The 27,695-nt window shown below is 42.1% G+C and overlaps 1 protein-coding gene across 1 annotated transcript in view; it reads left to right on the forward strand.

Moving 5' to 3' along the window:
- SH3RF3 (SH3 domain containing ring finger 3) overlaps positions 1-27,695 on the forward strand; it is a 413,174-nt gene that overhangs the window by 115,640 nt on the left and 269,839 nt on the right. The gene's annotated exons all lie outside the window — the stretch shown is intronic.

Consider the following 27,695-nt stretch of genomic DNA (forward strand, 5'->3'; position numbering starts at 1 on the left):
ATCCCTGCTTGAAACCTCTTTTTGCTGTGAGGTTTTGGTTAGGCTGGTGGCTGCTTGCAGTACTGAGAACACTGTCTTGATTTGTTTACGTGTACACATTTTTTCTACTGTAACCGGTCCCCTCATCTCTCCCATTTTTATGTTTTGTTCATCTATCATGTTTTGTCTTAATCTTGTTGTGATGATTTGGGGAAAATGTCTATATAACTTGTGAATTATGTTTGATGCAATGTAGTTGTTATAAAATTGTTGAATTAGGGAATCCCTCTGTGTGAATGTGGACTACTGCAAATATGGACATGGGCTGTAGCACAGTACTTAGCAGACCGGAAACAATGAGGAATTGTTAACCTTAACAGCTGTGCTCTGACCGAACAATGTATATGCTTACAAGGTTAGGTAGAGCTTGGAGAAGCTACTTCTTCCAACTTGACTTTAGTTAGGGGAAATGGGAGAAAGTGGAAAGTGAGTCAGTCCCCAAACCTGACAAAGGGATGGAGTTGGCAAAGTAGGGGTTTAAAAAAGAACCACTGAAGGAACCATGGGGCTTGGCTTTTGGAGGGACAGGAAACTTTGTACAAGAGGGGAAGAGACAGGGATGCTTTCATTGCATAGGGATTTAGTTTAACTGTTGGACCAAGATCAGAGAAGGCTAGCTGTTCTAGAGAAGTCCCCCATGTTTCTGAAGAGAAGTCATGAGCTGCACGGAAAGGATCCTGGACGTCCCAGAGGGATCTGTCCAAACTCAAAGAAGTCTCCAGAGTGATGAGGGACATGAGACAGGGAAATGTGTGCAAAGATATGTATTCTTTTGTATAGATCTGTATATTCCTTGTGCTATTAAGTAATGGCTAATGGTGTTTTAGAATCCTGTACAAAGTCTGTCTTTGTGTTTGTTGGTTTTTGTTTTCAGGTACCCCTGAAGAGGTAAATTGTAAACCAGAAGAATCACACTTTCAGTGGGATTTTGGGAAACATGCAGGAGCTGCAGGAGATGGCACTAGTTTCAGGGTCTAGATGATTAAGCTATACCCAAGAGTGGTGTCCCTAATGCCAAGAGGGGTGTCAGACACAAGGTTTGCCCCTGGATTGTGTGTCTAGAGCCCCAAAGTTAGAGACGGTGCCTACACTCTGCCTAACCCCAGCAAGCTATGGGCACATTGTTTTCAACATTTGGATGGCCTTGCAGCCATAACGAGGGGAGCTCAACTAGAACTGTGGCATTTGTTAAAGAGCATAATACAACCAAACACTGATCCCTGATTGGGGCTTCCAGACACTACTCCAATAGAAATAAATTATAATAATCCTTTTCTTTTAGATTTAAATTTAGAAGTACCGTGAAGTTCCCTTTTTCTTTGTCCTTATGAGCTGGCAGTAATTTTTTATTGATTTAAAAACAATGGCTACTAATCTGAGGTAGAGATAAGTAGAATTGTATGTGAACCATACAAACAGTTAGTAAGCATAAATGCTTAAAGATTGTGGGGAAAATGTGCACATATTGTATTTAGGTGTAGCTCAAAGGTGCCTTATCTTCTGATTTGCCATTATGAACAAAACTTTGTTGGTATTAGAAAGATAAATACAACATTAAATCTTTAGGAGAAGGCATCCACATTTGTTTTAAACTATAAATACTTTCATTTCTTTCTGGTACTTTGAAATCTACTGAAACAACTATTCAATGTAAGAGTGAATATTAAATTTACTTCAACCCGAGCAGTATATAATTGTCTTTAAAAGAGCTATTGTATTTTATTTAAAGGAATTAAATTGAATGAATGAAAACTAAATGTGCCAGTTAGTGAAATAAGATACTATCAGTTCTGTTAAGTAAACAAAAAGAGCTGTTAAATTAATAGAGTTAATCTGCACTGAGTCAGGTGTGGTTAGTGAAATACTGTGATGCTTCACAGAGTAGTGAGGCACCTCGCTACCCCTTGTCCTTGGCATGAGGAAGCCTCATCTGTCCCTGCCAAGAGTCAGCTCCCTGATTCCATTGGTCACTGGCAACACAAACACTCTTCTCTTAGGGTATGTCTACATAGCAATTAAAAACCTGTAGATGGCCAGTGCCAACTGACTTGGGCTAGCAGGGCTTGAGCTACTGGGCTGTTTAATTGTGGTGTAGATGTTCCAGCTTGGCCTGGAGCCTGGGCTCTTGGACCCTGTGAGGTGAAAGGCTTCCAGAGCTCAGGCTGCAGCCCGAGCCCAAACATCTACACTGCAATTATACAATCCCTTAGCACAAACCCCATGAGCCTGAGTCAGCTGGCCTGGGCCAGCTGCAGGTGTCTAATTGCAGTGTAGACATACCTTTAGTCTGTGCAGGCTCTTCTGTCCCTCTTCAGATAAGCAATAGGCACATTCTAGCCCCCAACCTCTCCAAGCATCCCCCTGGAATGTCCATCCCTGGTCCACTGGACACTCACAAAATTCACAGATCTGCTATTCCCTGAGGAACAGTGCATCTCAGCTTACCAGTTATGTCTCAGGATCACCTTTCCATTCAACTTACAGCACTTACGTACATTTATAATGAAAACAAGTTTATTTAACAAAGAATAGAGATTCTAGAAGAAGCAAGTAAAATGAATGAGAAGAAATGGTTACACATAAAATAAAATCATAACATTGTCAACTGTCTGGAGGGGTTCACAACTGAGACTGCCTGTCTCAGGGCAGACTTCTCAGAAAACAAGGGCAAACACCAAACTGATGGTATATTCTATTAGGTTTCACCAACCCAGTAATAAATATGAACTCCTTGATCACTATACCAGTCTTACTGTGGAGTCACAGACAGTCCCCTTAGACACTCCAGTCTCTCTTGTTACCCAGACAAACTGAACATTGTGGTAAAAGGTAACTTAAACCTCAAATCACACCACATCGGGTTTCTCAGTCCAAAGAGATCAGTCACTTACCTAGATCAATTGGTACTCCAGATCTTACACCAAAGACAATGCTGAAAGCCAATTCTATAGTAAATGAACTATAGGTTTATTAGTTAGGAAAAAAGAACGAGCGTTATTGAGAGGTTAAAATATAATAACAGGCAGATCACAGTTTGTAACTCCAAATGCTGGCAGTGATGTAATATACTGCCAGTTTTTCAAAGGTCTCTCGGGGCTACCCAGGATAACTCTGGGGATCTCCATTTTCTTGTTCAGTTATTCTGCTGTGTTGGAATCCAAACAGTCCAGAGATGATGGATCATTTCTTGAATCCATATTTATAGCTTCTTTACAGAAAAAGCCAGCTGACAGTGTCTGTAGCCAGGTGGTTTTTTTAGTTTGATGACAGATAGTGAGGAATACAGAGTATTTTAGTTACAGGGTTATACACAATTGTAAATGTTTGCTGTTGCATTATAATAGGAATAGATAAGCAGGAACAATACAGATAGTGACCCATTAGTTTTCATGAAATTTAAGCATCCGAATACACACTTATACATTGAACAATTACTTTGATGTATCCCAATAGCACGTAAATTAGCCTGAAATCACTCTTAAAGCTAACACTCGCTTTTGATTATACTAACACACAAGTGAACTGGCCTATGATCCTGATCTGACCTGGTTTGCCAGTGTCACAGACATGCTTTCTAGAGCCTAAACTTAGTTAATGAGACTCACCTGTCTCATAAAGGTTAGCTCACCCTAAGTCACTATCTCAGTGTTAAGCAGCCAGATCAGCTGTCATCCTTCATAAGACAAGCCAGCTGGTGGCTTGTCTCCTGGGTGAAGAGTACCTGGGTGTACCTCTACTCCAACAGATAAAGTTCCTTCATCCATCGTCTTCATTTGTTAAGAGGATAACCCCTGCTGCTTGGTCGCCCCCCCCCCCCACCCGAATAGAAATCTCCCTTGAAAACTTAACAATCTCTTGATTAGTATTTTGCTCACTTGATTAACAGTTTGCTCAGTCTGTAAATAGGCATTCACTGTGATGTATACAATACTCAATTTACATGTAGCTAGATGGGTAGATAAGCATCTCCCACCTGAAAGAAACATCATCTTCTAGTGACCAGCCCCAACTCAATTACGAGTGCAATTTTCAATATATATTGTGACAGGGTCAGGCCAGATGGCTACAAGAGAGTGGTCAAAGGTAGGTACATTAACTCCAGGTTAAGCAGATCCCTTTTCCCTGGGTACGATAACAGGGACTATTCCAGAACACTCAGGAACTTTCTAGAACTATTTAAGGCAGGCAGGCTAATTAAGACACCTGTAGCCAATTGGGAAGTTACTAGAATTAATTAAGGCTAATCAGGACACCTGATATAAAAAGGCTCTCACTCCAGTTAGTGGTGTGTATGCGTAAGGAGCTGGAAGTGAGAAGACATGCTGCTGGAGGACTGAGGAGTACAAGCGTTAACAGGCGTCAGAAGTAAGGTCCTGTGGTGAGGACAAAGAAGGTGTTGGGAGGAGGTGGCCATGGGGAAGTAGCCCAGGGAACTGTAGCTATTCCAGAAGGCACTCTGGACAGTGGCAGTCCACAGGGCCCTGGGCTGGAACCCGGGGTGGAGGGCGGGCCCGGGTTCCCCCAAAAACCTCCCAACTCCTGATCCAACGCAGGAAGATCTCTGAGGCTAGCAAAATCCGCCAATAAGCGCAGGACCCACCAAGGTAGAGGAGGAACTTTGTCACAATATACATAATTCCTTATATGTTTTCTGTTCATATATGTCATGATGATTTTGATGATCCAGGTGCCATAGCCTTTCAGCAGAAACCTTACATGACTCCCTTTGATGAACTCTGAAGTACAAACCAGGCCCTGGGGAGCCGTATAACCCTTATGCACCCCTGTGCCTCTGCCTCTCCTCACCAAGAGGACCCTGCATCATAAGGGCCAGATCTTCAGCTCCTAATTGGGCCAGATTGGGCTAAAATGCTTAGGGCCAGATTTTCAAAGTTGTGCACCTGAGAGAGAAAGAATATCATTTATCTATAATGTGTGTAAATCTGTTTTACCATTTTACAAATGTGGAAATCTTTTAATTGTGATAAGTGCTGACACCACCAGTATTGTTTGCCTTTCAAGATTTGGCCCTTTTTATATTTTTGGAAGGAGTTTTCTTTAATTCAGATGTTAGTAAAATATAGTATCGAAGCATCAAGACATTTCTTGCCTGGGTCACTTTTGTTTTCTAATGCATTGATGAAACCATATTGCCTTCTTAAGGATTTTAGCAGAGCAAGAGCTGTCCTAAAAACAGTAATGATATATTAGCAACTTTTTTTACTTGCCATTTGGTGTTACACAGTACTCATCCCATACAAAAAGCCTGAATCTATTTTAAATTTATCTAATGAACTGTTTTCTGAATTTAGTTGTTCAGGGAAACCTTCTGCTGTGAGACTGTATGCCAAGATACATTTTTACACCAGTTCGCAACAGATGGCAAAGAGTAGTTTTCTGGCCTATCTAGTTAAGAGGACCCTGTGCCAAGACACAATTGTGCTGATGTGTATACAGATTCTGTTTGACATACAGTCTGTGTCTATATGGAGGGTCAGAGTTTTGGCTTTGTCAGTCAGTATTGGAATGTTTATGGTCAACAAACAAAACACTCTTTAGAAAACTTGCAACTGTGGCAGATCTCCCTCACCCTAACCCTTAAAATACTGTTGCATATTTTAGTGTCTTATTAGCCAAAATAAAATAACATCAGCATTGATGTTTGAAAATGCCTTCATATATGATTTATCATCTTCACATCCACCAATGTGGAAAGATTGACATTCTTGTATTTACACATCTCAGTTGGAGGAATGGACCCAATGTGACATGAGTGTCCTTATGACAGCACTTTTGTTCCCTCTCCAACTTTTTCAGTCTCTTACCTTAGACCATCAGTGTAACATCTAAGACTGAAAAGTGTGTTAGATATGAGCAGGAAGAGGAATGGGGCACAAATGACCAATGTGCATCATGGCTGTGCATGGCCATCTCATTCCAATTCTCGTGCTATATGCACTGCTAATGAATGGAAAGGAGCAGGAGTACTAAATACACCAGGGCCAGTCACTTTATGTGAAGCAGTCTTGATAGATGAGCTAGTTTTTGGAGTAGAGCCAACCAAACTGCAACAGAGAACGGTGGATCTGGGAAAGAAGTGTGTTCCTCTGGCCGTTCCTGTAAACCAGATTTCCCTATCAGATAAAACTCCACCTGGATCTAATTTTTCTTCATAGAAACTTGCAAAGCAAATTTCTCACAGCTACTTCTACCACTAGGTTCACATTTATTTATTTTAATCTGTTTCTGTCTGTGCCTGTCTAAACTCTAGTACATCCCATGTAATTTGAAGTGCAAGTTTTATAAAAATACAACTAATAAAGTTTAGAATGGACTTCCTGGATAATAATACCTCCCTGACCTTCAGTATGTCCTTCATTATGGTCTCCAACATAACTTCCCTCCTTCTCCTACTAAATCTATTCCCGCAAGAAAAGTCTGTGAGAACTGACAAATCTTGTCCTAAGGTTCCCCAAATCTCTGTTTAGGAAATAGAGCTGGGAAGTGAATTCCAGAGCTTATGATTCCTTACAAAATAGCCCTGCCAGCAGGTCCTTTGTGTTTCAACCAACTGAAGTGCCTCACATGAACACAATTACTATGTTGTCACATAGGAGCAGAAACAGTCACACACGTAAGTAGAGTCTGTACCATTTAGAGCTTTATAGATCAGAACAAACACCATTTTAACAAGGAGACCATCACATGTTGTGCTAGCCATGGATAACAGATGGTTTGCCAGTGTAACCCCATGTTGAGGGTGTGATGGGTTCTTCCAGAAGTACCACCTGGAACTGGAGTACCACTAAGCCGCCCTGACCCACCAGCCTGGGCTCCCTTTACACTGTACTGCTGTGACCACCCTGCACTTTCACCAGCGCATATACAGGTAGGGACACACCCAGCTGCAGTTCCATGCAGATTCTGTGATCAACTCTGCATGGGAAGGCTCCAGCTAAGGAACTTCCCAGCTACTCAGGCACTCACCCTCCTCGAGTGTAAACCCAAAACTATACCATCTTGCGCTGCACAGGGAACTGTACAGCACAAGCTCATTAAATTTGCCCCTTCCCTCAACACACACTGGTTTTAGATTACGCAAGAACAAGTTTATTAACTGCAAAAGATAGATTTTAAGTGATTATAAGGGATAGCAAACATATCAAAGTAGATTACCTAGCAAATAAACAAAACACGCGAAGTAAGCTTAATGTACTACATAGATCTGATATGAATAGAAAATCCTCACCCTAAAGGGATGATAAACAGGCTGCAGATTCTTCAGGGACAAGCTGCGCTAGCTTACAGCTTGGAATCCCCAGGTGTTCAATTCACAGCCTAAAAATTGCTTTAGTCTGGGTCCAGCACTTCCCCCAGTTCAGTCTTTGTTCCACAGGTGTTTCCGGGAGTCTCTTTGGGTTGGGAGTCGGTGAAGAGCCACAATGATGTCACTCCCCTGCCTTAAATAGTTTTTGCATATGGTGGGAATCCTTTATTTCAAAGCTTGGTTCCCATGCCAGCCAGTGGAAAAACACTGATGTCCCAAGGTAGAGTCCAGCACCAGGTGACCTGGTCACATGTACTTGTGGTGTCACAGCAGCCATAACTCAGAGGCTATCTGTAGGATTCTCAGGAAGGCTTCCTGGTGGGAGATAAGCTTCTGAGGCCTATTGTTTTCTTCTAATGGCTCATTAACCTGAATGGGCCCTTCACAGCCAACCATCTAGAGCCTTTTGCCTAGTGGGCTTTCCCCAGGTTTAAAAAAATTTGTAATACAGATACACAGTCCTAATATTCCTAACTTCAGATACAAAAATGATACATGCATACAAAAAGGATAATCATATTTCATAAATCATAACCTTTCCAATGACTTACGTTGCATAAAATACATTATGATTATGTAATAATCATATAATAATATCTATGAAGAATTTGGGGTTCAGTGTCACAGAGGACATTACAGGAGTCCACTCAAGACGACGAAGTTTTGGGTAGCCATGGGAATGCACATACAAATGAAAAAGGTACAACTTTCATTGTAAAATCAGTTGTAAACAAGCATTCTTTGCAACTGATGCTACTAAATATTCAGAAGTGGCAAGGGGTGTAATAAGACTTCTGCTTGCAGCAGCAGAAACAAACTGCAAACTAACTAAAGGTTGTGATCTAATTTCCACCATTTCAATTAGTTGGTTCCTCCACCCTGTAAGTCTTATCCTTTAGCTGCTCAGAGTATGTTTAAACTATACTTCATCCTGAATGTATTGTCCCACTGGCCGTTTGTTCAAATCAGCATGTGGAGGTATTATCTTAGAAAACTAGGTTCTTCTAGTGGACTTTTTTTAAAAAAAAAAAATTGACTCAGGGTAGACTGATTTAAATAGAGGTGTTGTAAATAGGCAATTTAAATAACCAAATGGAAAGCCTTGATTTAAATAATTGATTTTTCCATTTGTACTTCAGTTATCTTCTAAAGAGAGGTGCATTCTCATTGGTTGATGTAAGAATTAAAACGTGTTAATTTACACCTAAATAGTGTTTTTACACTAGATTTGATACGTCTTTTGCTACCTAGGAAGGTAGCATTTTCTTCACAAATTGTCATCAGAATAGGCCAGTTCTAAATAAATAGTTTAAAACAGTCAACCATGGAATTCCATCACACATCTTGTGGGATAATTAGTTTGGATCCTCCTGCTCTCTTCAGTGAAACTGAAGCAAAATTTTTGTTATGGACTTTTTCAATTTCAGCTACATTTTCCTTTATTCCTGGAGTTGTACTCAAGTCTCTGCCTAAAAAATGCATCAAATGAGCACGGCACCCCCTCTGTTACAACTTTCAAGTTCCCTTTGTTCTTTTCTTCTAGATTTCTTATTTTTGCTACATTGGCAGTATTACCTATCACGAAACTATGCATTTGACATTTGAACTTTTGTTCGCAGTTCGTTATAACTTTTATTGCCACATCTTTGAAGTATTCTACTGCAGTGGTTTTCAAACTGCGGGTTGTGACCCAGTACTGGGTCGTAGCAGCTCTGGTCAGCACCACCAACTGGGCCATTAAAAGTCCCATCGGCAGTGCTGCCCGGCTAAGGCTGGCTAGTCCCTACCTGTTCTGACACTGTGCTATACCCTGGAAGCCACCAGCAGCAAGACCAGCTCCTAGGCAGGGGGGCCATGGGGCTCCACATGCTGCCCGCACCCTGAGCACCGGCTCTGCACTCCCATTGGCTGGTTCCTGACCAGTGGAAACTGAGGGGGAGGGTGCCTGCGGGCAAGAGCCATGCTGAGCTGCTTGCACACTTCCACCTAGGAGCTGGACAGGCTGCTGGCTACTTCCAAGGTGCAGCATGGTCTGCGGTGCCAGGACAGATGGGAAGCCTGCCTTAGCACCCCTGTTGAGCCACTGACCAGGAACCGCCCGAGGTAAGCTCGCGCCCCAACTCCATGCCCAATCCCCTGCCCCAGCCCTGAGCCCCCCCAAACCTGGAGCCCCTTCCTGTACCCTAAACCCCTCATCCCTGGCCCCACTCTAGAGCCTGCACCCCCAGCCCAGATCCCTGATCCCCTCCCACACCCCAACCCCTTGCCCCATCCCAGAGCCCCCTCATTCCTGGCCCCACCCTGCAGTCCTCCGTCCCGGATCCAGCCTTCTGCCCCAGCCCTGAGTCCTTCCCACACCCAAGGCCCCTCATCCTCAGCTCTGTTTGGTCACGAGTATCAACAATTCTCTTCAACTGGATCGCCAGAAAAAATGTTTGAAAACCACTGTAGGAGCATTTTCTGTTGTAGCAATTGTTTCTGTAAAATAGACAATCCCAGCTTCTGCTATCACACAAGCACTAATTACTGGATCATTGTGTACATTGCTCCACCCATCAATTTCTTTCTCATACATTGTATCCAGCAACCTTCCAGCAATGTCTGCTCTTCTGGGTGGAGGTTTGAAATAACTATCCCACGGCAAGCATGGAGCCCGCTCAGCTCAGCTCAGCTCGCTGTCACCGCTGCTGTTGTGTCCTGGGTGCTGCTGGCAGCAGATGGTGCAGTAGGTCTGCAAACCATCATCATCCATCGCTTCCGCTGCAACTCTGCTCTCCTGCTGTTGTAAACGAGCTCAGTCTCAATTGAGAAAATGATGACTGAGCTTAATAGAGTAAATGAGTTCAGTCATCCACCGCTTGCACTGCAGCTCTACTCTCCTGGTGCCATGAATCCATGTCGCAGGTCCTCTCATCATTCGGTATAAATATCTATTCTTGTGGAATCCATTGTCATCCACCACTTCCACTGCAACTCTGCTCTCCTGCATACGCCATACCATGGCAAGCATGGGGCCTGCTCAGCTCACCGCTGCTGTTGTGAGCATTGTAAACACCTCACACGTTATCCTGCAGTATGTGCAGAACCAGAACCTGCAAAAGCAGGTGAGGAGTCAACAGCAGCGCAATCACCATAGTGATGAGGACATGGACACAGACTTCTCTCAAAGCAAGGGCCTTGGCAATTTGGACATCGTGGTAATGGGGCAGGTTCATGCTGTGGAACGCCAATTCTGGGCCCGGGGAACAAGCACAGACTGGTGGGACCACATAGTGTTGCATAGTGTTGCAGGTCTGAGATGATTCCCAGTGACTGCAGAACTTTTGCATGCATAAGGGCACTTTCATGGAACTTTGTGACTTGCTTTCCCCTACCCTGAAGCGCAAGAATACCAAGATGAGAGCAGCCCTCACAGTTGAGAAGCGAGTGGCAATAGTCCTGTGGAAGCTTGCAACGCCAGACAGCTACTGGTCAGCTGGGAATCAATTTGGAGTGGGCAAATCTACTGTGGGGGCTGCTGTGATCCAAGTAGCCAACACAATCACTGAGCTGCTGCTATCAAGGGTAGTGACTCTGAGAAATGTGCAGGTCATAGTGGATGGCTTTGCTGGAATGGTGGTGGGGCGATAGATGGAACACATATCCCCATCTTGGGACCAGATCACCTTGGCAAGGGGTACTTTTCAATGGGGCTGCAAGCATTGCTGGATCATAAGGGACATTTCACCGACATCGACATGCGATGTCCGGGAAAGGTACATGACACTCGCATCTTCAGGAATTCTAGTCTGTTTGAACAGCTGCAGGAAGGGACTTACTTCCTAGACCAGAAAATAACTGTTGGGGATGTTGAAATGCCTATAGTTATTCTTGGGGACCCAGCCTACCCCTTAATCCCATGGCTCATGAAGCCATACACAGGAACCCTGGACAGTAGTAAGAAGCTGTTCAACTATAGGCTGAGCAAGTGCAGAATGGTGGTAGAATGTGCATTTGGACGTTTAAAAGCACGCTGGTGCAGTTTACTGAGTTGATTAGACCTCAGAGAAACCAATATTCCCATTATTACTGCTTGCTGTGTGCTCCACAATATCTGTGAGAGAAGGGGGAGACATTTATGGTGGGGTGGGAGGTTGAAGCAAATCGCTTGGCCACTGATTATGCTCAGCCAGACACCAGGGAGATTAGAAAAGCACAGCAGGGCTCACTGCGCATCAGAGAAGCTTTAAAAAACAGTTTCATGACTGGTCAGGCTACGGTGTAACAGTTCTGTTTGTTTCTCCTTGATGAGAACCCGCCCCCTTGGTTCACTCTACTTCTCTGTAAGCCAACCTCTCTCCCCCCTTCGATCACCACTTGCAGAGGCAGTAAAGTCATTATTGTTTCAAAATCATTCATTCTTTATTAATTCATCACACAAATAGGGAGATAACTGCCAAGGTAGCTTGGGAGGGGTGGGAGAGGAGGGAAGCACCAGATGGGGTGGTGGATGAGGGGAGGAGGAAAGGAGAAGGCCACACTGCACTTCAAAATGTATTGAATGCCAGCCTTCTGTTGCTTGAGCAGTACTCTGGGATGGAGTGGTTGGGTGCCTGGAGCCCGCTCTCCCCCCCCCCCCCCCCACGTTCTTGGGTGAGGTGGCTATGGAACTTGGGGAGGAGGGCAGGCGGTTACATGGGGGATGCAGCGGCAGTCTGTGCTCCTGCTGCCTTTCCTGCAGCTCCACCAGACGCCAGAGCATACCAGTTTGATCCCCCAGTAGCCTCAGCATTGCATCCTGCCTCCGCTCATCTCGCTCCCACCACCTCTCATTTCGCTCGTCCCTCCTGTGCTTGTGTTCATTTTCTGCTTTCCTGGACTCTGACATTGTTTGCCTCCACGCATTCTGCTGAGCTCTTTCAGCACGGGAGCTATGTCTGAGCTCAGAGAACATTTAATCGCGAGTGCAGTTTTTTTGCCTTCTTATCTGCGCTAGCCTCTGGGACAGAGATGATGGGGGAGCGCTGAAACATTTGCAGCTGTGGGAGAGGAAAAGGAAGAGTAGTATTTAAAAAGACACATTTTAGAGAACAATGAATAGACTCTTTCACAGTGAACCAAGCTGTTAACATTACATAGCACATGTGCTTTTGGTACAAGGTTGCGTTTTGCCTCTTACGTTGAGGGCCTGCTGGTTTGGTGTGAGAGATCACACACGCAGGGCCGGGCAACAGAATTTGGCTTGCAGGCAGCCATGGTAAGCCGCAGTCTTTCAGCTTTTTCAACCTTCATAACATGACTGAATGGTTTCAAACAGCAGCACCCTCCTTTCCCATACCAAGCACCCATTGGATTGGCCATTTAAAAGGAGGGGTGCGAATGCGTCCCAAGTCTTCACAGCAAATTAATCATTAAACACACTTGCTTTTAAACCATTCATTATATTTACAAAGGTACACTCAGCAGAGGTGCCTTCTCTAGCTTCATGATCTGTGAGCCCGCCTTGGGAGGGTATTGGCTCCAGGGTGATAAACAGTTCCTGGCTGTCGGGGAGAATGGTTTCTCCGCTTGCATGCTGTGCACTATCCTCATCCTCCTCCACATCCTCATCTTCCTCTTTCCCCAAATCCTCATCTCTCTTGCATGAGACTCCCCTTTTGCAGGTGTCCACAGACAGGGGTGGGGTAATGGTAGGGCCCCCCCTAGAATTGCATGCAGTTCATCATAGAAGCGGCATGCCTGGGCTCTGACCTGGAGCGGCCATTTGCCTCTTTGGTTTTTTGGTAGGTTTGTCTGAGCTCCTTAATTTTCACCCGGCACTGCTGCAGGTCCCTGTTGTAGCCTCTGTCCATCATGCCCTTGGAGATCAGATCCAGTGCCTCCTGTTCAGTCCACGCTGGAGCTCTTTTGCAATTCTGGGATTGCATGGTCACCTGTGCTGATGAGCTTGGCCACGCTGGCCAAACAGGAAATGAAATTCAAAAGTTCCCAAGGCTTTTGCTGTGTACCTGGCTAGTGCATCTGAGCTGAAAGTGCAGTCCAGAGCGGTCACAATGGAGCACTCTGGGATAGCTCCAGAAGGTCAGTAACATCAAATTGCATCCACGCTACCCCAAATTCGACCCAGCGATGTCGATTTCTGTGCTAATCCCTTCATCAGGGAGGAGTACAGAAATGGATTTTAAGAGCCTTTTAAGTTGACAAAAATGGCTTCGTTGTGTGGACGGGTGCAGGGTTAAATCGATCTAACGCTGCTAAATTCGACCTAAACTCGTAGCATAGACCTGGGCCTGGTTGCAGGTGCTGCTCCTTCTCCCTTGTTACATAACTCTCCTGCCCCTCCCCTATCCATACCCCCAGAAAAAAACAAAAGAACTAACAACAATCCAAGACTCCTGCTTGTGTAACTCACATGCCTTTTGCATTGCAGTATTTTTTTTGTTTAGTGAGAGAGGGAAGAGGCGGAGAAATTAGTGGATTTCTGTTTGTATTTCTGTACACATGCCAGGAGACAGATCAAGACCATTTACTTCAAGTGCCCAGAATCATCCAGAAGCAAGGCCTGATAGTTACTGGGTAGATTAGTGTTTTTCCATGAGCTGGAGAGAAAGTTTCCATGGTAGTACATGACCTATTGTGGCCTATTTATAAAACTTGACTTCAAAAGTTAGATGTTTTTCCCCCCAATTCTTTTTTGAATAGAAAAATAGTCTTTAATTCACAGTTTTTGACAGAAGCTCATGGATTCATCATATTTAATTTTTATTTAAATGTTTTAAGAGATTATAAATTTAGGCCTTCACACAGTTTTTGTTAAATTCGAATTTCATTTTAAACAGGTTTATTTTTATAAAGAGAAAATATTTTAAAAAATCAATTTAAATAAGAAAATCTGATGTTTAATTTTTTTGAAAAAGTCATTGATTTTTATCCACACTAATTTAACTGAAAATTTGTTATTTTAAGAGTTGATTTTAAATTAAGTGGGAAATTTTATGTGATACACACAAAGGGTATGATTCTTCTTATGTAAATGTTGGCAAACAAATGGGTAAAAAGTGATAACATTTTCATTTGGAAGTATTTTGCACTTACTTGTTTTAGGGCTCAGTAAACACGCCAAGTGTCAAGTAATGGAGATTAGACCCAAAGTGCCAAGCTCAAGGCATGGTTTATGTTCATAATTTTAGAATTCCATCACCTAAGCACAAATAAAGATGTGGTTTGTAGTGTAGTTTAGGCTTTTATCCAATCAGTCCAGACTGGTAGCTCTCAGTCCAGATGGTTATGATAGATATGATACTCCCTCCTTTAATCATGACTAAGGAAGTTTTGACAGAGGACTCTGAATTGAATGAATTAAGGGCAGCAGTGATTGCATATAATTAACATTTTCTCTTGGTCCATCTGGCAGAATGAGTGGAATGAAGGCAGGAAAAACAGTTCAGTACAAATTAAGAGATCTGAATCGTGCAAATCCAATTAACTAACAGGCGGAGCATTTCTATGTTATTCCTACTACTATTTAAAAAAATCTCTTAAACAAAATTTGCATCCAGCACTAAATCTTCCCTATTCTCCCTTTGTGGACTTGCCATCCATTTGGAACTGATGGCACACATTTGCATAGAATATATACCCCTATTTAACTCTCCCTCTCTCTCTCCAAGCACAGAGTGTTTATTGTGGATAACAGGAGCACAAGTACTAATAGGATTATATCATCAAAACTAGAACCAATGTTAAAACCATGCCTGTGATTTTATAACAAAATAAGCTTTTAACAGAAATGATTTTTACCTGACAGTGAGATGACTATTAGATTAAAAGTTTTTGTTTTCATGATGATAGTTGACGGTATTATTGCCTTTTCAGATACATACAATTATATCTGTTTTTCTAGGAAGGCTTCAAGCACACTTCAGTGAACACTTTTTCAGCAAGGAGGAGTGTGCAGAAGTATGGTTCATTGTTCTCTGAGTTCTCCTATCAGCAGTGGCCCTTCTTGCTGAAGCTCCCACCGCCAGTGACCAGTGGCTGACCCATCTGCACCTTAGGGCTTCTCTGAGCAACGATGGTACTGACTCCCAGTCCCTTTCCCAGTCTGGCAACCCTCCTGTCTTCCTCATCAAGAGCCTAATCCAAAGCCCATTGAAGTCGGTGCGAGTTTTTCCATTCTCTTCAGCGAGATTTGGATCAGGCCCTCAGGCTCCAGATCACTGATACTCAGAGTAAGGCTCAGGAGCCGCAAGTGGTTCTTGAATGTGTCTCCTGCGGCAGCACATGATATTAAAACACTTGTGATTTAATTATTAATCTATCGAGAGGCTTTTGCTATGTTATTAACCAACTGTAGTTGATAAAATAATTACACTTGGTCAGTACTACAGGAAATGAAACAATGAATTCACACTACTGTGTCTCTTTTGGGTAATGCTGATCGCAAATTTGGCTCCTGAACCACTGAGGTTTGAGTATCATTGCTCCAGATCCTCCCCTTCAGTACCTAGTTTCCCTCCCTTCAAACCTCCAGTCAGGTTACTAGCCCCCATCTCTTTATCAGATTTGTCTTATGGTTCCCTTCAGCGCCTAATGGCCTTTGCTCTCCTGCCTATCATTAGTCAGCAGGGTCTTGCTATTTATGTCACTTATTTTGCCACTTTAGGAAAGAGTATGCAGGAAACCATCTCCATTTCCTCTTCCACATGGGCTATCACTACTCTAGGCCTGGTTTGTACATGGACCCTCTGCTAGGGTAGAATTTTGAGTTAAATTTGAAGCAGATGACTTCAAACTGCACTAATACAACAAATAAAAATATAATACATACTTATGTTTAATTTAAACAATAATTCAGTACAACATTAGTAATAGACCAGAAGGACTACAAGCTGTATGGTCATTGAGAAGTGAACACTGAAAAGTGGAAAAACAATTTACATTCCTTTATTTTAGTGTTCCAATTTATATCATAAATATGCTCCTTTGTCAAAACCAGAAGAAATGCCGGACAACATCTATGTACAAGTTCTAGTTTTATGCAATCTGTGTTTTATTAGTGAATGACCTTATGTTTGATAAGCTTGGCACACTATAAATATGGTCACATTTTTACAGTATAAAAAAGTGTCCATATATGTTCCCATGGTCATACTAAAATAAGGTATATTTATACTAGATTGGACAATTCAACTATATGTAAGTTAAAAATATGTTAAATACTGACGTTTCAGAATAAGTTGCTTTAAAATGCCTCAAGAACATAAAGTAACAAATTGGATTAATAATGTTTGCATCCAACAGATTGTACTTTGACAGCTTTTCAGCTGGGCCATGTGTTTTAATTGTTAAATTTCTAAGAACTTGGGAACCTGTAGGTTTCCAATGGAGATTATTTTTTGTTTTGAATATAAAAATCTTGATTCTTTGTTTAAGCCTCTCTCTACTTTTCAGTCATGCAAAGGCACATAAATATAAATATCAAAGAGCTGTGCAAGCGACAGTATATCTATTCCTAGAGACAGTAAATCAGAGATGGTGATTGAGCTTTTGTGGGCCTTTCTTGGTTGCATCAATCCATTTGGTATGTTCAGTAAATTATTGTGGGCTAAAATGGCAATTTACTAAAATGAAACAAATTGTAGGTAGTAACGTGATTGGCTAGTTTGTTACTTTATAACTAGTATATAAGTACCTATTACAACTTTCATATAATTACGTATAAAAATAGGGCTACATTAACAGTAACAAATCAAAATAGAAAAAAATCACACTTATTAAAAAGCAGTTATTTTGATAATAAGATTAGCAGATGGCAGTCTCTAACTGCACATTTCTTTATTTACAGTACTTATTCTTCATATGTTTCAATTTTTAAAAAATGCAGTCTTGATTTTTCAAAGCATCATTTTGTATATGGCTGCTTTTATGTAATTGAATATACAAGATTACTCAAAAGCCCTTATTGATCTTAAACCTTGTAAAACTTCTGTTTGAAGTTACATTTATTTTTTATTCTTAATACTGTATGTTACCTTTTGACAGCAGTTCTTAATAACAATAAGACATGACATTTAATACATTTCCAAAAAAGTGCACAAACATTAACTAGCAAATTCTCACTGCACTCCTCTGTATATGGTATTATCACTTCCGTTTTGTAGATGGAAGAACAGAGACCTAGATGTTAAGGGCTGGATTGTCAACTGTGTGCATGTGCACAAAGTCAAATGCATGCCATAACTTCAGATTTTTGTGCACATAAAACGGGGGTTGTGTCCACTGAAATTTACACACACTCAAACACTCACACTTAAAAATCTGACCCTGTGCGATTTGTCCAAGATTGAAACTCCAGGAACTCTTTGGCTCAATCTCACTCATCTGGACTATGATTATTTTATACATAGTGTTACACAGTAAAGTAAGTGTGCAAAAGATCTGTTCCCCACTGAAAAAGTAAATGCGAGGACAGCCATTAGAGCAATTCAATGTCTATACCTTATAGACAATAAAAAGGATGGAATAAAAATAAATATAATCAAGTCTAGCTAATCTGGCTTTGCTATATTCAGATGTGTTGATGGCAGAAGTACTGAATTAGTTAAACTAATCCTTTAGTTCTAACTGGTCAAGTTGAAATATCTGTAATACAAATAAACGCACAGTTGACAGTTTGATATTATCTCACTATATCATATTCAAGTTAAATATGTCAGTGCTATGATTAATAGGGCTGAGTGAAAATTTGTCATCAAAAATATTTTTAAAGGAAATGTGATGTTTTGACTAAACAATTTCTTTTCTTTTTTTTAAGAATATGTAGACTTGTTGTTGAAAAACAGAAAACCCAGAAACTAGAAATTTTGATTTGGAAATGTTGCTGCTGTGACTCATGGGAATTGTAATTTGGGTGTCCAATGCCCCCTTTCTCCTCCCTGGGCCAGGTGCTCCAGCTGCACTACATGTCCCATGATGCACCACAGCCAGGAGCTCTCGTGATGCACCATGATGACTCAGTAAGAGGGATGTAGTCTGGCCAGGTAGCTCAGCCCATAGAGGAGAATGAGTGTGTGAGGCACCCAGAGTAGAACTCCGATGAGGCAACATGACATCATTTCCACATTGAAATGTTCAGTTTTCTACCAAAATTCATAATCACCCACAGAATTCCCGCCCCCCCAAACAGCTGTAATGATTAACTCTGCAACAGATGTGCAGTTGTATTTAGGAGAAAATTATAGGACCTAAAAATATATATTTAAAAATAAAGAAGCTAAATTTGAATAGTCTTAATTTGAATAGTCCTTTTTTCTTTTTTTTTAAATGTGTAGTAGTCATACTTCTCAGGACTGAAGTATTATTTGCTGGTCGGATGACACTAAATTTTGTCATCTTTTCCTTTCTCTGTTCTTTATTTTCAAGTTCTGATTGTTTCTTTTCTCAGTTTCCTTCTTTAAGTTTAGATTTATTCATTGGAAGGGAAAACATTGAGCTATTGATGAATGTATCACTAGAGCAGGGTACAAAAGTAGAATTTTATTTAAAGATGCATTAGGTGTCATTATCAGGTGACAGATTGAAGTTTCATAGCTCTAGATCCATATCATCACACAGTCTAGTCAGAGGGTATGTTGATGTTGTTAATCATATTAGATGTACTGGATAGTATTACTGCTCTCTAGTGAGCTTAAGTCAAGTCTACACTACATGCTTTCTCTGGAATAGCTGAGTCAGTCGCTGGTGTGATGAGCTGTGATTTGTGACCAAAATAACTGTGCCAGCAAAATGACCTAGCATAGATGCAACTATGCTGGCAAAACTGCACTTCTGTCAGTATAGCTTATCACACTTTGAATGGGGGCAGTGGCTCAAATTTTACCAGAGAAAGTGCAATTTTGTCTGTATAAGTTGTGTCCACCCTTGGAGCTCTTTGCTGGTATAGTACACTGGTGTAGCTATACTGGCAAAATCTTACAAGTGTAGACCTGGTCTTACTGATCTTTTCCATGCTGCGGTGCTGTCATTGTTCACTGATTACATGCTCCTGCATTTAAATGCTATTGGACGTATGCTTTATAGGTTTGATTGTCCTCTCTGTCTGAACTCTGCTCAGATGTAGCATGTGGGCGCATTTGGCAGATGGATGCAAGGTGCTGGTTGTAGCTCCCTGATTCAGAGCCACTTAACTTGACATGTTAGGGTAACACAAGGGTAGACTTAACTTATGCCACTTATATAAGGTCCCTTGGCCGATGGAGGATTGGGCATAGTGGAGCTCTGCTTTGCCATGCTGTGCTTCCCAATCTCCCCATCTGTAAGATGTTCCTCATAGTGTGCAGGAGGCGATGTAGCTATCTCTGCCAGACTTCCACCGACAGAGAGTTCACCTGCAGTTGAGAAATTTGTTACTAGCCTTCTCTGACGTTCTGTTCAGGACACCCAGGACTTCAAGTGACTGCTTTACCCCTCTGCCTCAGCAAGTGAGAGCTCTGCTGGAGATTAGACTCTGCGTCAGCTCCCTGCTATCTGTCTGCATCTCCAGCCAACTCCTTGAGACTCTACCAATCTAATAGGTAGCGTACAGTGAACCCTAGTTCCCGTCTTCCCCCAGAGATGTCTCTGTGCAGTTCCCATTCCCTCTTACTGAACACTCATGGACGTTAAGTTTGCTGCCTCCAAAGAGACAGAGCACTTACCTGTTACTTGTAAGGCTTCTCAACTCCCTTGTTTTTCCCTAATGGGGCTTCCCTGTACAACCTTCTGTCCTCTTCAAAAAAACATTTCCTGTTTCTCCTAAATGGGCAACCCCTGGAGATGATTCTCTTTATGCTTTCTAGGGACAGGTCTGCAATTTCCTGCCTGTTGTCAGCTCTGTCCATTGGGAGAGCCCCCCCCCCCCTTCTTCTCTGTGGCGACACACTGCCTCCCTTTGCTAAGCCAGGGCGAGGAACATCCCTTCTCCCCTCAGCTGTTTCTCTGTCTTGACAATTCCTTTCTGAGATTACAGAGCAACATTCCTTTTTGCTATGCATTACTGCATGAATAACCTTACAACAATATAGTTAGTGCCTTATTACCCACAAGGACTTCTGCTGGAATGCAATCCAACATACCAACATTTAAAATGCCTTCTAGACCTTCCCACTCCAAGTGCACTTTTAGCCAAAGCCACAACGGTTTTAAATTTTTCTTATGCCAGAAGTTCTACATTTTTTCCTAATTAACATGTCAATTTCCCTCACTATGCCCTCTCTGACCAGAGAGATCTGGGTGCCATTGTCTCTCCACTGTAGGGATTCTTTGCCATTCACTTTGGCAACTTTAATAAAGTCAGTAGCAACTTCCAGTGGGTCAGACCTTACAAAATTTGTCAGGAACCCCTCAGGCATCTCTGTGGTTCCTGTGCTTACAATAGCTGCATTAAACTAGGCTGGATGGGCTGTGGGCTTAGATTCCCTTTGCCTACATGATCAGTGAAATTTCATATGAAAAACTTGCTTGAAACATCCCCCTGTGAAGGGGATCTGTGGATGTGAAAGCCAGGATGTGGTTGGTTCTGGGGAAGTGAGTGTCTGGATTTCCAAGGGGTAAACTTAGGTCCCCCTGTTATACTAGGCTTCTGTCCTCTTTGTGATGTGCCCTCACTGGATGCTAGCTTGTACATAAGAATCAGCCAGATCAGCTAGCTCCTGCATAGACCGCAAGGATTTATTGCAAATCGCCTCTCTGATTTGAGAGAATATGTTCAGGAAATGTTCCCATTCAAAGAGGTCTAATAACTGGTTGTAATTCTCATCTCCTTTCCCCACCTTTTCATCAGACTACGCATCTTAGCAACATATTCTCTATGACTCATTTTATCACCTTTTTTGAGGTTTCTAAACCTTAACCTATACATTTATGGGGTATTTTGAAACCTTTGCAAAATACAGGTTTTTAAAATTCAGCATATTTCAAAGACTGTTCAATTTCCATTTCATTAAGTGTTTAATGCTTTGCCCGAGAGCTTTGCAAATATGTGGGGGCTTCCTTGTCCTCCAGGATTTTATGCAATTCACAGAATATTTCAAAAGTACTAGTAACGTATTCTTCGATCCAATCTGATTCTTTGTATGCTGGGCATAGCTGGGAGGCCCTTAGAGAGAGGGGGAATATTTAGGAGCTGTTGGATCTGTTTGTGCTTTTCCCACTAGCGCAGGTTATGCTGCCTTTCCATGCTCTCTTTTTCTTGGGCTTCCCTCTCTTTCAGTTCCATGGTTCATTAATGGGCAGCTGTCTGCACATCCAGGGTTCACTGGTATGCTGCTGCTTACTGTTGTTTTTCTGTCTCCCACTCTCTGGCTCTCGTCTGAGCTTTCCACTTCTGGTGTTCATGCACTGCTATCACAGCGTCTCCTTTATCTTTCTGTTCTGACGCCAATCTGACTGTTTCTCGTTTCAGACATGTTTCACTATTGCTCATTTTTATGCTTTCTTTTATTTCCTCACCCCAAATAAACAAACAGAAAACAACAACCTGTAATCTTTTCTGACTTTTCCCGGCCTCCTTACTCTGAATCAATTCAAAATTTAATTGACTAGTTCCTGAGGTGTGAACCTCAGTCAGCCAGCAAGCTGCGTGTACATCCTGCTGACTGTCACTGTGATGTTCTGTTCAGGACATACTGATCTGTAAGTCACCATGTTCCTCCTCTTCCTCAGCAAATGAGAGCTTTGCTGGACATTAGACTCTGTCAGTTCCCTGCCACACCAGTCTATCCACTTCACCAGCAAAGTCTTTGAGACTCTGCCAGTCGGAACCTTGCCTTGCTGATAACATACATTGAACCCCAATTCCCGACTTCCCCCCAAGATGTCTTTCTGCAGTGTCTGGTCCTTGTTACTGGACAGTTACAGATATTAAGTTCACTGCCTCCAAAAAGACAGTGTACACACCAGCCTGTTTACTTGTGGGCTCACACTTTACTTCAGTATAACAGCACCAAGATTTTTTTTATAGTAAACTTCTAATAAGTTCATTAATAAAGAACAGAAATGTAAGTGGTAGTGAGCAAGGTTACAAACAAACCAAAACACACTGTCTAGTGACTAAGCAGTTTTCTCACTTACATCAGGTTGCCAGCTTCTCCAACTCTCCAGGTCAATGGAACTAACGGTCACAGAATGATAGGGTGCTGTTCCCTTTGTTCCCTGAGTGATGGATAACTAGAATATCTTTTTGTGTTCCCCTTGTATTTCCCCAAAGTCCATTCTCTTTGTCTCAAGAGCCAAGAAGGCTTTCTAGGGTGCAGACTGTGTCCCTCGAGGTGCTTACTAAGTTATCTCCTATGCCACTTGTTAGCTTGATGGCTTTGTTTACGTTTGTATGTAGATATACTTGCATTGTCCTCTACCTGTAATTAAGACATTCAGACAGATAAATCCACATTCCTGTGTCCAGGGCAGGCTTGGTGATTTTTTGGGGGGGGTCAGCATGTCACCAGTTTACATCTGATACCTTTCATGACATCTTTTAGATACATATTATGACAACAGTATGTTGTGGAAAGTGAGTTTGTCAAGTCTGATATGAGTCACAGTGTAGTGGCCCCTCTGCCAGAGGACACTGAGGGCCCCTTAAAGTTTCACCTTCTTTGGATCTTTTAAGGTCACTTTGCACAGTTAATGTAGCACATAGTGGTCTTAGTAGACTGGAGAATCAAGAGACAGAGATGCCTTATTGTCCATGACCTTTCAACTTGTGTAGTCATTTACACCTGTACGAAATGAGTCTAAAATGATTGCATAGGTGGAAGGTCCAGGAATCAGGCCTAGCATGTCTATTTTGCATATTGTAAATGAAAACTGTTTTATTTAATTAAAAATATCATTGCTGCTTCCATCTATGGAAGTCTTTTCAATACATCACCTACTTAAGATTATAAGGGATAGATCTTGGATCTTGCTGGTGCAGAATCCAAGTGGGGGTTTGTCAAAGATGACATCAGAGTTGCTCTAACTTATAATCTGACCATGTCCCTTTTCCCTCAGCTGTGTCCCTGACATCCCTTATACTATGGAGTACAATGAGTGTGGTGTACAGCTGGCTGTGCTGGTCCTATGTCAAGCGAGAATTCCCCACACTAAAAATAATCCTCAGTTGGCCACTTTCAGTCTGCTTTGTGCTGTAAGAATGGCACAAATCAGATTTAACTGGACCTCAGATCTGATCCTGACACCTAGTCTATATCCCTTAAAGCAAATCCATAAGGTAGAAGGTTGAAGTTGGTTGTTACTGTACACAAGATACAAACTGAAGTGTGAGGTGATTCCCAGATTCTTCTTTAAGTGAACAATATTGAAGTGATGAAATATTTGTTGGTGGTGGTGGTGGTGATGTTTGATGAAGCCCCAGTTCTGATTTAGGTATAGAAATTCATATTTTCATTCAGTCATCTGACGTTATGGCTTATTGCTGCCCTTTGTAGATTGATGCAGTTCTGTCAGTGGAAGGGCAGAACTGGGCCAGTTTCAGATCTGTTACATCATTCTAAATCCAGGCTACCTTCCTTGGTTATAGTGAAGCTACTCTGTGTTTACACTGGTTCAACGCAGACTGCATTCTGGCTTCCTAAGTGTAATAAAGTCTGCTGTTTAAATAGCTTGTGTAGAGGTGGCTTCTTTAGAGTGAACATAAACAGAATTTGTATCCCAAATACTAGGGGCGGGGAGGTTGGTAGCAGAATTGTACACTTTGTTTAATAGGTAAAAACTAAAATTTAGATTTGGTGGTTACATCATCCTATGTTTTGTCTGTATGTATGGTGTGTACAAAACATACATTTGTCTGCAAAATCAATTAGTTGATCTGCATGCACAGATTTGCAGGTGCAGATTGAGGTACTTTTAAATATTTTGTTAAAAGTGTGTTTTATTTTTCTGTTATAGTTAATTAACTGTTATATAAGCAAAGCTAGGGAGTATCTAAAAAGTTAATATTATATTACTGGGTATGGTCTTTATACCTGGATACATCAGCTCTTGGCTGCCAATTTGGCAGCTGTCCTAATAAAACTAATTGGTAGTTCATCTGAAATTTGGAGCCTTCCGTGATCAGAGATTTGTCCTTTGAACATTGACTTCACAGAGAGAAGCCCTAGCATGCCAGATTTGAGAGAACTTTTTCACTTTGAATGCTGTCTTTTTGGTTGAATATACTGCATCAGCACTACTGTCTTGCAATTACTGGATGTTCCGATATACGCCACACTGAAACTGGGAGTGCGTCTATATTTTTTAAAAGAACTATGTCCTTAAGCAAACTTTAGCTGTGGGATGCTGCACTGTTCATGTGTCTCATCAGAGAGTTTGTGACACCTGCTGGTAAATCATAAAAGACAGCAGCAACAAGCCCAAATGTCTCTGGGTTTAATTTTATTTTTTTGAGATTGTTTCAAAGGACTTTTACTGATCACTTGATATTCCAAATCTGAATGGCAGTCCAGGAATACTACAATACCACTACTTGTTAAGCAATTCAGAAAATTTGTAATGATCTGTGCTTAATTATCAAGTGCTGATACAACCCAGGTGCTTTGGGACACTGAACTAAATGTGGTTCTCTGATTATGCTTTTCATAAACGTGGTGCATCATGTCATTTCCCACACTGAGAGCTGTTTTGTAGGACAATGGGTGGAAGATGTGAAATGTTCTCCCCGTCTTTCAGAGAGGTTCTTTGGAAATGCCTTTGAACCAGGAATGTGTTCTCAGGGCTGGTCCTAGTCCAAATGGCTCCCTGGGAAAGAAGTATTCCCCCTACACGTACGTTAAGCTATTGAATACCTTTATTTTTATTGCATTTGTAGCCCATTTCATGACTTTGATGCACGATTTGCATGCATGATTTATACCTGTCATATATGATGATAAATTTGCACGCTAGGATCTGTAAATCTATATTTATTCTTGTCATATAAAAGCAAATAAAAAATTCATTTCCTCTAAGCTTATAGAAACTTTTTAATGTTAAGAATAACTGAAATGTACTAAAATCAAGAAATTGAGCTGTGCACCCCGATTGGGTGGACCGTATTAGATTGTGTTATAGTAGATGACAGCCTTAGAATGTAGCTTTCAGAAAGTCTGGAGGGTTCCATGAGATTCTACAAAGGAACCTTCTAGGAGGTTAGCGAAAAATGAATCCAAATATGGAATACCTGAAACATTTTACTTCAAACATTCAGTTTTCCCTTTTGTTGCTAACAACAAAACAGCACCACGAGCCCAGCACCCCCAAGCGCGGCACCCCAGGCAATCAGCTGAGTTGCCTGCCCCTAAATCTGGCCCTGTGTGTTCTGCAACTCTTCTAATTAGAGTAGATTTTATTAGTGGTAGTTGGTGGGGATTGGTGCTGGAAGACCCTTCTCTCTACACTGGCATTGTCTTAACTCAAGGTAGGAGGATGTGTATGGTCAGGGAATTCCTTGATTTTTTTTAGGGGTCTTTCTATTTTCAAATCTCTCTCTAACATATTTTTATAAGAAAGAGATTTTGAAAATAGGAAGACCAAAAAAAGAAGAATTCTTCAGGAATCTCCCAACCACATATATGTAACCCCACACATGGAAATGTCCGATAGTTACAAGTAGGTGTTGGCTGTATGAAAATGAAGAAATATTGAGAGTGAGGCCTTCTGGAACATGATCTGGGCAGTCTCTAGTTTTGGGGAGATGATTATAAACTATAACTTCATTTTTCTTTCTTTCTAAGACCTAGATTGTCTCCTCTTTTTAAGACCCTTTTTCCTTTAATCAATTTTCAACTGGTGTGACATTTAAAAATAAATAGTGCTACATATTACAATTTTTCTGGTGATTCTTAGTGTGGAATCCTGAGCATGACCATCATTTTTCTGGTTATTTTGGGGAGAACACCACACCTGTTTATGATGACAGTTGATACGGTGCCTGAAACAGATGCAGCTATGCTGGATACATTTTCATTCTGAGACCTATTGGAAGATAAAGAATTGCTAAGGCTGCTATATTGTTAAAGCAAACAGAGTACCTGGCAGATAATGGCATTTGTTGCTTTGATCTAGAGAGCAAAGGAGATGCAGCAATAGTCTGAATGGCACTAATGAGGTTGTATCCGCTTGGGACTTGTCTTGCCTGGGAAAATGACTGGTGTTTAAAACTGTGCTTACAACGCATATTAATTAACACATTTTCAAACAGCATTTGGATGTAGGGTATGTCTACATTGCAGCATAAACCTGCGTCCTGGGTCATGCATTAGCCAAGCCCATCTCTGAGAGTCCATGCTGCAGAGCAGCACATGTTCCATATCCAGCATATCTGGATCCACATTGGCACAGCTCCATGTGTTGAGCGCTAGTGCTGCTAGGATTTCTGGGGGCATATCCCAGAATCTCTGGAAGCTCACCAACCGAGCTGTTCTCGCGATTGTTTGTGGTGTGTTGTGAGAGAACTTTTCAGTCGTTCCCACACCCTGTGTGGAAGTGTTTTTAGTTCATCACATTTAAGCCAAATTTTAAGTTCTGTACACACCTCACTTCTGTCCATTCACACCAAGAGACAAGTCATGCCTCTGCTTGCGAGTGAATGGTTCATGCAATGGAGTAGACAGTCGGTGAGAGACTGAGGCTTTGGGTACGCTGGCGCTTTACAGTGCTGCAACTTTCTTGCATAGAGGTGTGAAAAAACACCCCTGAGCGCTGCAAGTTACAGCGCTGTAAAGTGTCAGTGTAAACATTGCCCCAGCGCTGTAAGCTAATCCCCTCAGGGAGGTGGAGTACCTGCAGCGCTGGGAGAGCTCTCTCTCAGTGCTGGCGCCGTGACCACACTCACACTTCAAAGCGCTGCCGCGGGAGCGCTCCCGCGGCAACACTGTATGGCTGCAAGTGTAGCCAGTGTAGCCAAGGCCTGAATAGCATTTAAGGAGCACTTCTGATGTAACACAGAAGGCAGAGGGATTCTGTGGAGGGGGAAGGGTTCATTGATGCAGACTAGACAGCCATGATAAATCCTATATAGAAGTATATTCCCCATGTGTTGACTGGCACTTCTGGTGCAGGAAAACTAGCGCAGCACAGTGGGATCACATCATCATGCAGATTTGGGATGACCAGCAGTGGCTCCAGAAAGTCTGCACAAGGAAACAGACTTCATCGAGTTCTGCAAGGAGCTTTCATTGACCCTCCACAGTGGCGGCTCCAGGCATCAGCGCTCCAAGCGTGTGCCTGGGGCGACAAGCCATGGGGGGCGCCCTGGCACTCCCTGTGAAGGTGGCAGTCAGGCAGCCTTCAGCGGCATGTCTGCAGGAGGTCCGCCAGTCCGCGGATTCGA

Source organism: Gopherus flavomarginatus, chromosome 1, assembly GCF_025201925.1.
Source record: "Gopherus flavomarginatus isolate rGopFla2 chromosome 1, rGopFla2.mat.asm, whole genome shotgun sequence".
Classification (NCBI taxonomy): Eukaryota; Metazoa; Chordata; order Testudines; family Testudinidae; genus Gopherus; species Gopherus flavomarginatus.